This window comes from Mycteria americana, unplaced genomic scaffold, assembly GCF_035582795.1.
Source record: "Mycteria americana isolate JAX WOST 10 ecotype Jacksonville Zoo and Gardens unplaced genomic scaffold, USCA_MyAme_1.0 Scaffold_153, whole genome shotgun sequence".
Lineage (NCBI taxonomy): Eukaryota > Metazoa > Chordata > Aves > Ciconiiformes > Ciconiidae > Mycteria > Mycteria americana.
Window position 1 is genome coordinate 57454 of NW_027445493.1, and position 9746 is coordinate 67199.

The following is a 9746-nucleotide window of genomic DNA, read 5'->3' on the forward strand; positions in this document are numbered from 1 at the left end:
ACCCAAACACCCAGCACCCAACACCCCAGCACCCAGCACCCAAAGACCCCAGCACCCAAACACCCCAGCACCCAAACACCCCAGCACCCAGCACCCCAGCACCCAACACCCAAACACCCAGCACCCAACACCCCAGCACCCAGCACCCAAACACCCCAGCACCCAAACACCCCAGCACCCAGCACCCCAACACCCCAGCACCCAGCACCCAAACACCCCAGCACCCAACACCCCAGCACCCAGCACCCCAGCACCCAAACACCCAGCACCCCAGCACCCAAACACCCCAGCACCCAGCACCCAAACACCCCAGCACCCAACACCCCAGCACCCAGCACCCCAGCACCCAAACACCCAGCACCCAGCACCCAAACACCCCAGCACCCAGCACCCCAGCACCCAGCACCCAAACACCCCAGCACCCAAACACCCAGCACCCAGCACCCAACACCCAGCACCCAACACCCCAGCACCCAAACACCCCAGCACCCAGCACCCAAACACCCCAGCACCCAAACACCCAGCAGCCAGCACCCAAACACCCAGCACCCAACACCCCAGCACCCAGCACCCCAACACCCCAGCACCCCAACACCCCAGCACCCAGCATCCAAACACCCCAGCACCCAAACACCCCAGCACCCAGCACCCAAATACCCAGCACCCCAACGCCCCAGCACCCAGCACCCAACACCCCAACACCCCAGCACCCAAACACCCCAGCACCCAGCACCCAAATACCCAGCACCCCAACACCCCAGCACCCAGCACCCAACACCCCAACACCCCAGCACCCAGCACCCAGCACCCAGCACCCCAACACCCCAGCACCCAACACCCCAGCACCCAGCACCCAAACACCCCAGCACCCAAACACCCAGCAGCCAGCACCCCAGCACCCAAACACCCAGCACCCAACACCCAAATACCCAGCACCCAAACACCCAACACCCAGCACCCAAACACCCCAGCACCCAGCACCCAGCACCCCAGCACCCAACACCCCAGCACCCAGCACCCCAACACCCCAGCACCGCAACACCCCAGCACCCAGCATCCAAACACCCCAGCACCCAAACACCCCAGCACCAAGCACCCAAATACCCAGCACCCCAACACCCCAGCACCCAGCACCCAACACCCCAACACCCCAGCACCCAAACACCCCAGCACCCAGCACCCAAATACCCAGCACCCCAACACCCCAGCACCCAGCACCCAACACCCCAACACCCCAGCACCCAGCACCCAGCACCCAGCACCCCAACACCCCAGCACCCAACACCCCAGCACCCAGCACCCAAACACCCCAGCACCCAGCACCCAACACCCAGCACCCAGCACCCAAACACCCAGCACCCAACACCCCAGCACCCAGCACCCAAAGACCCCAGCACCCAAACACCCCAGCACCCAAACACCCCAGCACCCAGCACCCCAGCACCCAACACCCAAACACCCAGCACCCAACACCCCAGCACCCAGCACCCAAACACCCCAGCACCCAACACCCCAGCACCCAGCACCCCAGCACCCAAACACCCAGCACCCCAGCACCCAAACACCCCAGCACCCAGCACCCAAACACCCCAGCACCCAACACCCCAGCACCCAGCACCCAAACACCCCAGCACCCAGCACCCAGCACCCAAAGACCCCAGCACCCAAACACCCCAGCACCCAGCACCCCAGCACCCAACACCCAGCACCCAGCACCCAAACACCCCAGCACCCAGCACCCAACACCCAGCACCCAGCACCCAAACACCCCAGCACCCAAACACCCAGCACCCCAGCACCCAAACACCCAGCACCCAACACCCCAGCACCCAGCACCCAAAGACCCCAGCACCCAAACACCCCAGCACCCAAACACCCCAGCACCCAGCACCCCAGCACCCAACACCCAAACACCCAGCACCCAACACCCCAGCACCCAGCACCCAAACACCCCAGCACCCAAACACCCCAGCACCCAGCACCCCAACACCCCAGCACCCAGCACCCAAACACCCCAGCACCCAACACCCCAGCACCCAGCACCCCAGCACCCAAACACCCAGCACCCCAGCACCCAAACACCCCAGCACCCAGCACCCAAACACCCCAGCACCCAACACCCCAGCACCCAGCACCCCAGCACCCAAACACCCAGCAGCCAGCACCCAAACACCCAGCACCCAACACCCCAGCACCCAGCACCCAAACACCCCAGCACCCAAACACCCAGCACCCAGCACCCAACACCCAGCACCCAACACCCCAGCACCCAAACACCCCAGCACCCAGCACCCAAACACCCCAGCACCCAAACACCCAGCACCCAGCACCCAAACACCCAGCAGCCAGCACCCAAACACCCAGCACCCAACACCCCAGCACCCAGCACCCCAACACCCCAGCACCCCAACACCCCAGCACCCAGCATCCAAACACCCCAGCACCCAAACACCCCAGCACCCAGCACCCAAATACCCAGCACCCCAACACCCCAGCACCCAGCACCCAACACCCCAACACCCCAGCACCCCAGCACCCAACACCCCAGCACCCAGCACCCAAACACCCCAGCACCCAAACACCCAGCAGCCAGCACCCCAACACCCAAACACCCAGCACCCAACACCCCAGCACCCAGCACCCAAACACCCCAGCACCCAGCACCCAAAGACCCCAGCACCCAAACACCCCAGCACCCAGCACCCCAGCACCCAACACCCAGCACCCAGCACCCAAACACCCAGCACCCAGCACCCCAACACCCCAGCATCCAAACACCCCAGCACCCAACACCCAGCACCCAGCACCCAAACACCCCAGCACCCAGCACCCAAACACCCCAGCACCCAGCACCCAACACCCAGCACCCAGCACCCAAACACCCCAGCACCCAAACACCCAGCACCCCAGCACCCAAACACCCAGCACCCAACACCCCAGCACCCAGCACCCAAAGACCCCAGCACCCAAACACCCCAGCACCCAAACACCCCAGCACCCAGCACCCCAGCACCCAACACCCAAACACCCAGCACCCAACACCCCAGCACCCAGCACCCAAACACCCCAGCACCCAACACCCCAGCACCCAGCACCCCAGCACCCAAACACCCAGCACCCAGCACCCAACACCCCAGCACCCAGCACCCAAACACCCCAGCACCCAAAAACCCCAGCACCCAGCACCCCAACACCCCAGCACCCAGCACCCAAACACCCCAGCACCCAACACCCCAGCACCCAGCACCCCAGCACCCAAACACCCAGCACCCCAGCACCCAAACACCCCAGCACCCAGCACCCAAACACCCCAGCACCCAACACCCCAGCACCCAGCACCCCAGCACCCAAACACCCAGCAGCCAGCACCCAAACACCCAGCACCCAACACCCCAGCACCCAGCACCCAAACACCCCAGCACCCAAACACCCAGCACCCAGCACCCAACACCCAGCACCCAACACCCCAGCACCCAAACACCCCAGCACCCAGCACCCAAACACCCCAGCACCCAAACACCCAGCACCCAGCACCCAAACACCCAGCAGCCAGCACCCAAACACCCAGCACCCAACACCCCAGCACCCAGCACCCCAACACCCCAGCACCCCAACACCCCAGCACCCAGCATCCAAACACCCCAGCACCCAAACACCCCAGCACCCAGCACCCAAATACCCAGCACCCCAACACCCCAGCACCCAGCACCCAACACCCCAACACCCCAGCACCCCAGCACCCAACACCCCAGCACCCAGCACCCAAACACCCCAGCACCCAAACACCCAGCAGCCAGCACCCCAACACCCAAACACCCAGCACCCAACACCCCAGCACCCAGCACCCAAACACCCCAGCACCCAGCACCCAAAGACCCCAGCACCCAAACACCCCAGCACCCAGCACCCCAGCACCCAACACCCAGCACCCAGCACCCAAACACCCAGCACCCAGCACCCCAACACCCCAGCATCCAAACACCCCAGCACCCAACACCCAGCACCCAGCACCCAAACACCCCAGCACCCAGCACCCAAACACCCCAGCACCCAGCACCCAACACCCAGCACCCAGCACCCAAACACCCCAGCACCCAAACACCCAGCACCCCAGCACCCAAACACCCAGCACCCAACACCCCAGCACCCAGCACCCAAAGACCCCAGCACCCAAACACCCCAGCACCCAAACACCCCAGCACCCAGCACCCCAGCACCCAACACCCAAACACCCAGCACCCAACACCCCAGCACCCAGCACCCAAACACCCCAGCACCCAACACCCCAGCACCCAGCACCCCAGCACCCAAACACCCAGCACCCAGCACCCAACACCCCAGCACCCAGCACCCAAACACCCCAGCACCCAAAAACCCCAGCACCCAGCACCCCAACACCCCAGCACCCAGCACCCAAACACCCCAGCACCCAACACCCCAGCACCCAGCACCCCAGCACCCAAACACCCAGCACCCCAGCACCCAAACACCCCAGCACCCAGCACCCAAACACCCCAGCACCCAACACCCCAGCACCCAGCACCCCAGCACCCAAACACCCAGCAGCCAGCACCCAAACACCCAGCACCCAACACCCCAGCACCCAGCACCCAAACACCCCAGCACCCAAACACCCAGCACCCAGCACCCAACACCCAGCACCCAACACCCCAGCACCCAAACACCCCAGCACCCAGCACCCAAACACCCCAGCACCCAAACACCCAGCACCCAGCACCCAAACACCCAGCAGCCAGCACCCAGCACCCAGCACCCAACACCCCAGCACCCAAACACCCCAGCACCCAGCACCCAAACACCCCAGCACCCAAACACCCAGCACCCAACACCCAGCACCCAGCACCCAAACACCCAGCACCCAGCACCCAACACCCAGCACCCAACACCCCAGCACCCAAACACCCCAGCACCCAGCACCCAAACACCCCAGCACCCAACACCCCAGCACCCAGCACCCAAACACCCAGCAGCCAGCACCCCAACACCCAAACACCCAGCACCCAACACCCCAGCACCCAGCACCCAAACACCCCAGCACCCAGCACCCAGCACCCAAAGACCCCAGCACCCAAACACCCCAGCACCCAGCACCCCAGCACCCAACACCCAGCACCCAGCACCCAAACACCCAGCACCCAGCACCCCAACACCCCAGCATCCAAACACCCCAGCACCCAACACCCAGCACCCAGCACCCAAACACCCCAGCACCCAGCACCCCAGCACCCAGCACCCAAACACCCCAGCACCCAGCACCCAACACCCAGCACCCAGCACCCAAACACCCCAGCACCCAAACACCCAGCACCCCAGCACCCAAACACCCAGCACCCAACACCCCAGCACCCAGCACCCAAAGACCCCAGCACCCAAACACCCCAGCACCCAAACACCCCAGCACCCAGCACCCCAGCACCCAACACCCAAACACCCCAGCACCCAGCATCCAAACACCCCAGCACCCAAACACCCCAGCACCCAGCACCCAAATACCCAGCACCCCAACGCCCCAGCACCCAGCACCCAACACCCCAACACCCCAGCACCCAAACACCCCAGCACCCAGCACCCAAATACCCAGCACCCCAACACCCCAGCACCCAGCACCCAACACCCCAACACCCCAGCACCCAGCACCCAGCACCCAGCACCCCAACACCCCAGCACCCAACACCCCAGCACCCAGCACCCAAACACCCCAGCACCCAAACACCCAGCACCCAGCACCCAACACCCAGCACCCAACACCCCAGCACCCAAACACCCCAGCACCCAGCACCCAAACACCCCAGCACCCAAACACCCAGCACCCAGCACCCAAACACCCAGCAGCCAGCACCCAGCACCCAGCACCCAACACCCCAGCACCCAAACACCCCAGCACCCAGCACCCAAACACCCCAGCACCCAAACACCCAGCACCCAACACCCAGCACCCAGCACCCAAACACCCAGCACCCAGCACCCAACACCCAGCACCCAACACCCCAGCACCCAAACACCCCAGCACCCAGCACCCAAACACCCCAGCACCCAACACCCCAGCACCCAGCACCCAAACACCCAGCAGCCAGCACCCCAACACCCAAACACCCAGCACCCAACACCCCAGCACCCAGCACCCAAACACCCCAGCACCCAGCACCCAGCACCCAAAGACCCCAGCACCCAAACACCCCAGCACCCAGCACCCCAGCACCCAACACCCAGCACCCAGCACCCAAACACCCAGCACCCAGCACCCCAACACCCCAGCATCCAAACACCCCAGCACCCAACACCCAGCACCCAGCACCCAAACACCCCAGCACCCAGCACCCCAGCACCCAGCACCCAAACACCCCAGCACCCAGCACCCAACACCCAGCACCCAGCACCCAAACACCCCAGCACCCAAACACCCAGCACCCCAGCACCCAAACACCCAGCACCCAACACCCCAGCACCCAGCACCCAAAGACCCCAGCACCCAAACACCCCAGCACCCAAACACCCCAGCACCCAGCACCCCAGCACCCAACACCCAAACACCCAGCACCCAACACCCCAGCACCCAGCACCCAAACACCCCAGCACCCAACACCCCAGCACCCAGCACCCCAGCACCCAAACACCCAGCACCCAGCACCCAAACACCCCAGCACCCAGCACCCCAGCACCCAGCACCCAGCACCCCCCCGCAGGGGCGGCCCCCCCAGGGCACCCACGCGCCGGGCCCAGGCCAGGCCGCCTCACCCTGCCTCTGCCGCCAGAGCCGCCCCAGCGCCGCCCGGCGCAGCTCCACTGGGGGACGGGGCCCTCAGCACCCACGCGCCGCGGCCCCTTTGGGTGCCCCCGCCGTCGCCCGAGTCCCCCCACGGGGCCCTGGCTCCACCCGGGGCCAACTGGGTGCCCCCCCAGACCCCTGGGTGCCCCCCCAAACCCCTGGGTCCGCCCCCCCCAAGACCCCTGGGTCCCCTCCTGGGTGTCGGGGTCCCCCCCCAAACCCCTGGGTCCCCCCCCCCAAGACCCCCGGGTCCCCTCCCGAGTGTCGGGGTCCCCCCCCAGACCCCTGGGTGTCCCCCCCCCAAGACCCCAGGGTCCCCTCCTGGGTGTCGGGGTCCCCCCCCAGACCCCTGGGTCCCCTCCCGAGTGTCGGGGTCCCCCCCCAGACCCCTGGGTCCCCCCCCAAGACCCCTGGGTCCCCCCCCCAGACCCCAGGGTCCCCTCCCGGGTGTCGGGGTCCCCCCCCAGACCCCTGGTTCCCCCCCCCAAGACCCCAGGGTCCCTCCCCCAGACCCCCGGGTCCCCTCCCGGGTGTCGGGGTCCCCCCCCAAACCCCAAGGTCCCCTCCTGGGTGTTGGGATCCCCCCCAGACCCCAGGGCCCCCTCCTGGGTGTCGGGGTCCCCCCTCAAACCCGTGGGTGTCCCCCCCCCCAAACCCCCGGGTCCCCTCCTGGGTGTCAGGGTCTCCCCCCAGACCCCTGGGTCCCCCCCCCCAAGACCCCTGGGTCCCCTCCCGAGTGTCGGGGTCCCCCCCCAGACCCCTGGGTCCCCCCCCAAGACCCCTGGGTCCCCTCCCCCAAGACCCCTGGGTCCCCCCCCCAGACCCCCGGGTCCCCTCCCGGGTGTCGGGGTCCCCCCCCCAAACCCCAAGGTCCCCTCCTGGGTGTTGGGATCCCCCCCAGACCCCAGGGCCCCCTCCTGGGTGTCGGGGTCCCCCCTCAAACCCGTGGGTGTCCCCCCCCCCAAACCCCCGGGTCCCCTCCTGGGTGTAATGTCCCCCCCCAGACCCCTGGGTCCCCCCCCCCAAGACCCCTGGGTCCCCTCCTGGGTGTCGGGGTCCCCCCCCAGACCCCTGGGTCCCCCCCCCAGACCCCCGGGTCCCCTCCCGGGTGTTGGGGTCCCCCCCCAGACCCCTGGGTCCCCCCCCCCCAAGACCCCAGGGTCCCTCCCCCAGACCCCCGGGTCCCCTCCCGGGTGTCGGGGTCCCCCCCCCAAACCCCAAGGTCCCCTCCTGGGTGTTGGGATCCCCCCCAGACCCCAGGACCCCCTCCTGGGTGTTGGGGTCCCCCCTCAAACCCGTGGGTGTCCCCCCCCAAACCCCCGGGTCCCCTCCTGGGTGTCAGGGTCCCCCCCCAGACCCCTGGGTGCCCCCCCCAGACCCCTGGGTCCCCCCCCCAAGACCCCTGGGTCCCCTCCCGGGTGTCAGGGTCCCCCCCCAGACCCCTGGGTCCCCCCCCTCAAGACCCCTGGGTCCCCTCCCAAGACCCATGGGTCCCCTCCCGGGTGTCGGGGTCCCCCCCCAGACCCCTGGGTCCCCCCCCCCAAGACCCCTGGGTCCCTCCCCCAGACCCCAGGGTCCCCTCCCGGGTGTTGGGGTCCCCCCCCAGACCCCTGGGTCCCCCCCCCCCAAGACCCCAGGGTCCCTCCCCCAGACCCCCGGGTCCCCTCCCGGGTGTCGGGGTCCCCCCCCAAACCCCAAGGTCCCCTCCTGGGTGTTGGGATCCCCCCCAGACCCCAGGGCCCCCTCCTGGGTGTCGGGGTCCCCCCTCAAACCCGTGGGTCCCCCCCCCCAAACCCCCGGGTCCCCTCCTGGGTGTAATGTCCCCCCCCAGACCCCTGGGTCCCCCCCCCCAAGACCCCTGGGTCCCCTCCTGGGTGTCGGGGTCCCCCCCCAGACCCCTGGGTCCCCCCCCCAGACCCCCGGGTCCCCTCCCGGGTGTTGGGGTCCCCCCCCAAACCCCTGGGTCCCCCCCCCCAAGACCCCAGGGTCCCCTCCCGGGTGTCGGGGTCCCCCCTCAAACCCCAAGGTCCCCTCCTGGGTGTTGGGATCCCCCCCAGACCCCAGGGCCCCCTCCTGGGTGTCGGGGTCCCCCCTCAAACCCGTGGGTCCCCCCCCCCAAACCCCCGGGTCCCCTCCCGGGTGTCATGGTCCCCCCCCAGACCCCTGGGTGCCCCCCCAAACCCCTGGGTCCCCCCCCCAAGACCCCTGGGTCCCCTCCTGGGTGTCGCGGTCCCCCCCCCCAAGACCCCTGGGTCCCCTCCCGGGTGTCGGGGTCCCCTCCCCGCACGCCGGGGTCCCCCGGGGTGCCTCACGCTGCTCCAGGTGCCGGCGCAGCCCCTCGCTGTGTCCCCGCGCCTCGGCCAGCTCCCGCGCCACGGCCTGCCGCGCTGCGGGGACGGAGGGACGCCGTGGGGACGGACGGACGGACGGAGGGGACAACGGGGGACAGGAGGACATGGCGGGGTGGGGGGGGGGGGGCTCACCTCGGTGCAGGCCGCGGATCCGCCCCAGCAGCCCCTCCAGGCGCGGGGCCATCGCGGGGGGACAGGGGACACCTGGGGACGGACGGACGAGGGGACGCGACGACACGGTGACACCCGCGTCCCTCGGGGACACGCGGGGACAACGCGGGGCCCGGGAGGGGACGGGGTCGCCGCAGCCCCTCACCCTGCGGGTCACCGTCCATCGCCGCGGCCTGAGGGGACACGGGGGACGATGGCCACGGGTGACGATGGCCACGGGGGACGATGGCGGCCGGCGGCCACGTGCTGGCCCCTGGTCCCCTGGCCTGTCCCCTCGTCACCCCCCCTCTGTCCCCTCCTCTCCCTCCATCTTCTGTCCCTGTGTCCTCCATTTTCTGTCCCCTCTTCCCTCTGTTCTGTCCCTTTCCCCCTACGTTTTCTGTCCCCTCTCCTCCGTTTTCTGTCCTCTTTTCCCTCCCTTTTTTGTCATACTTTCC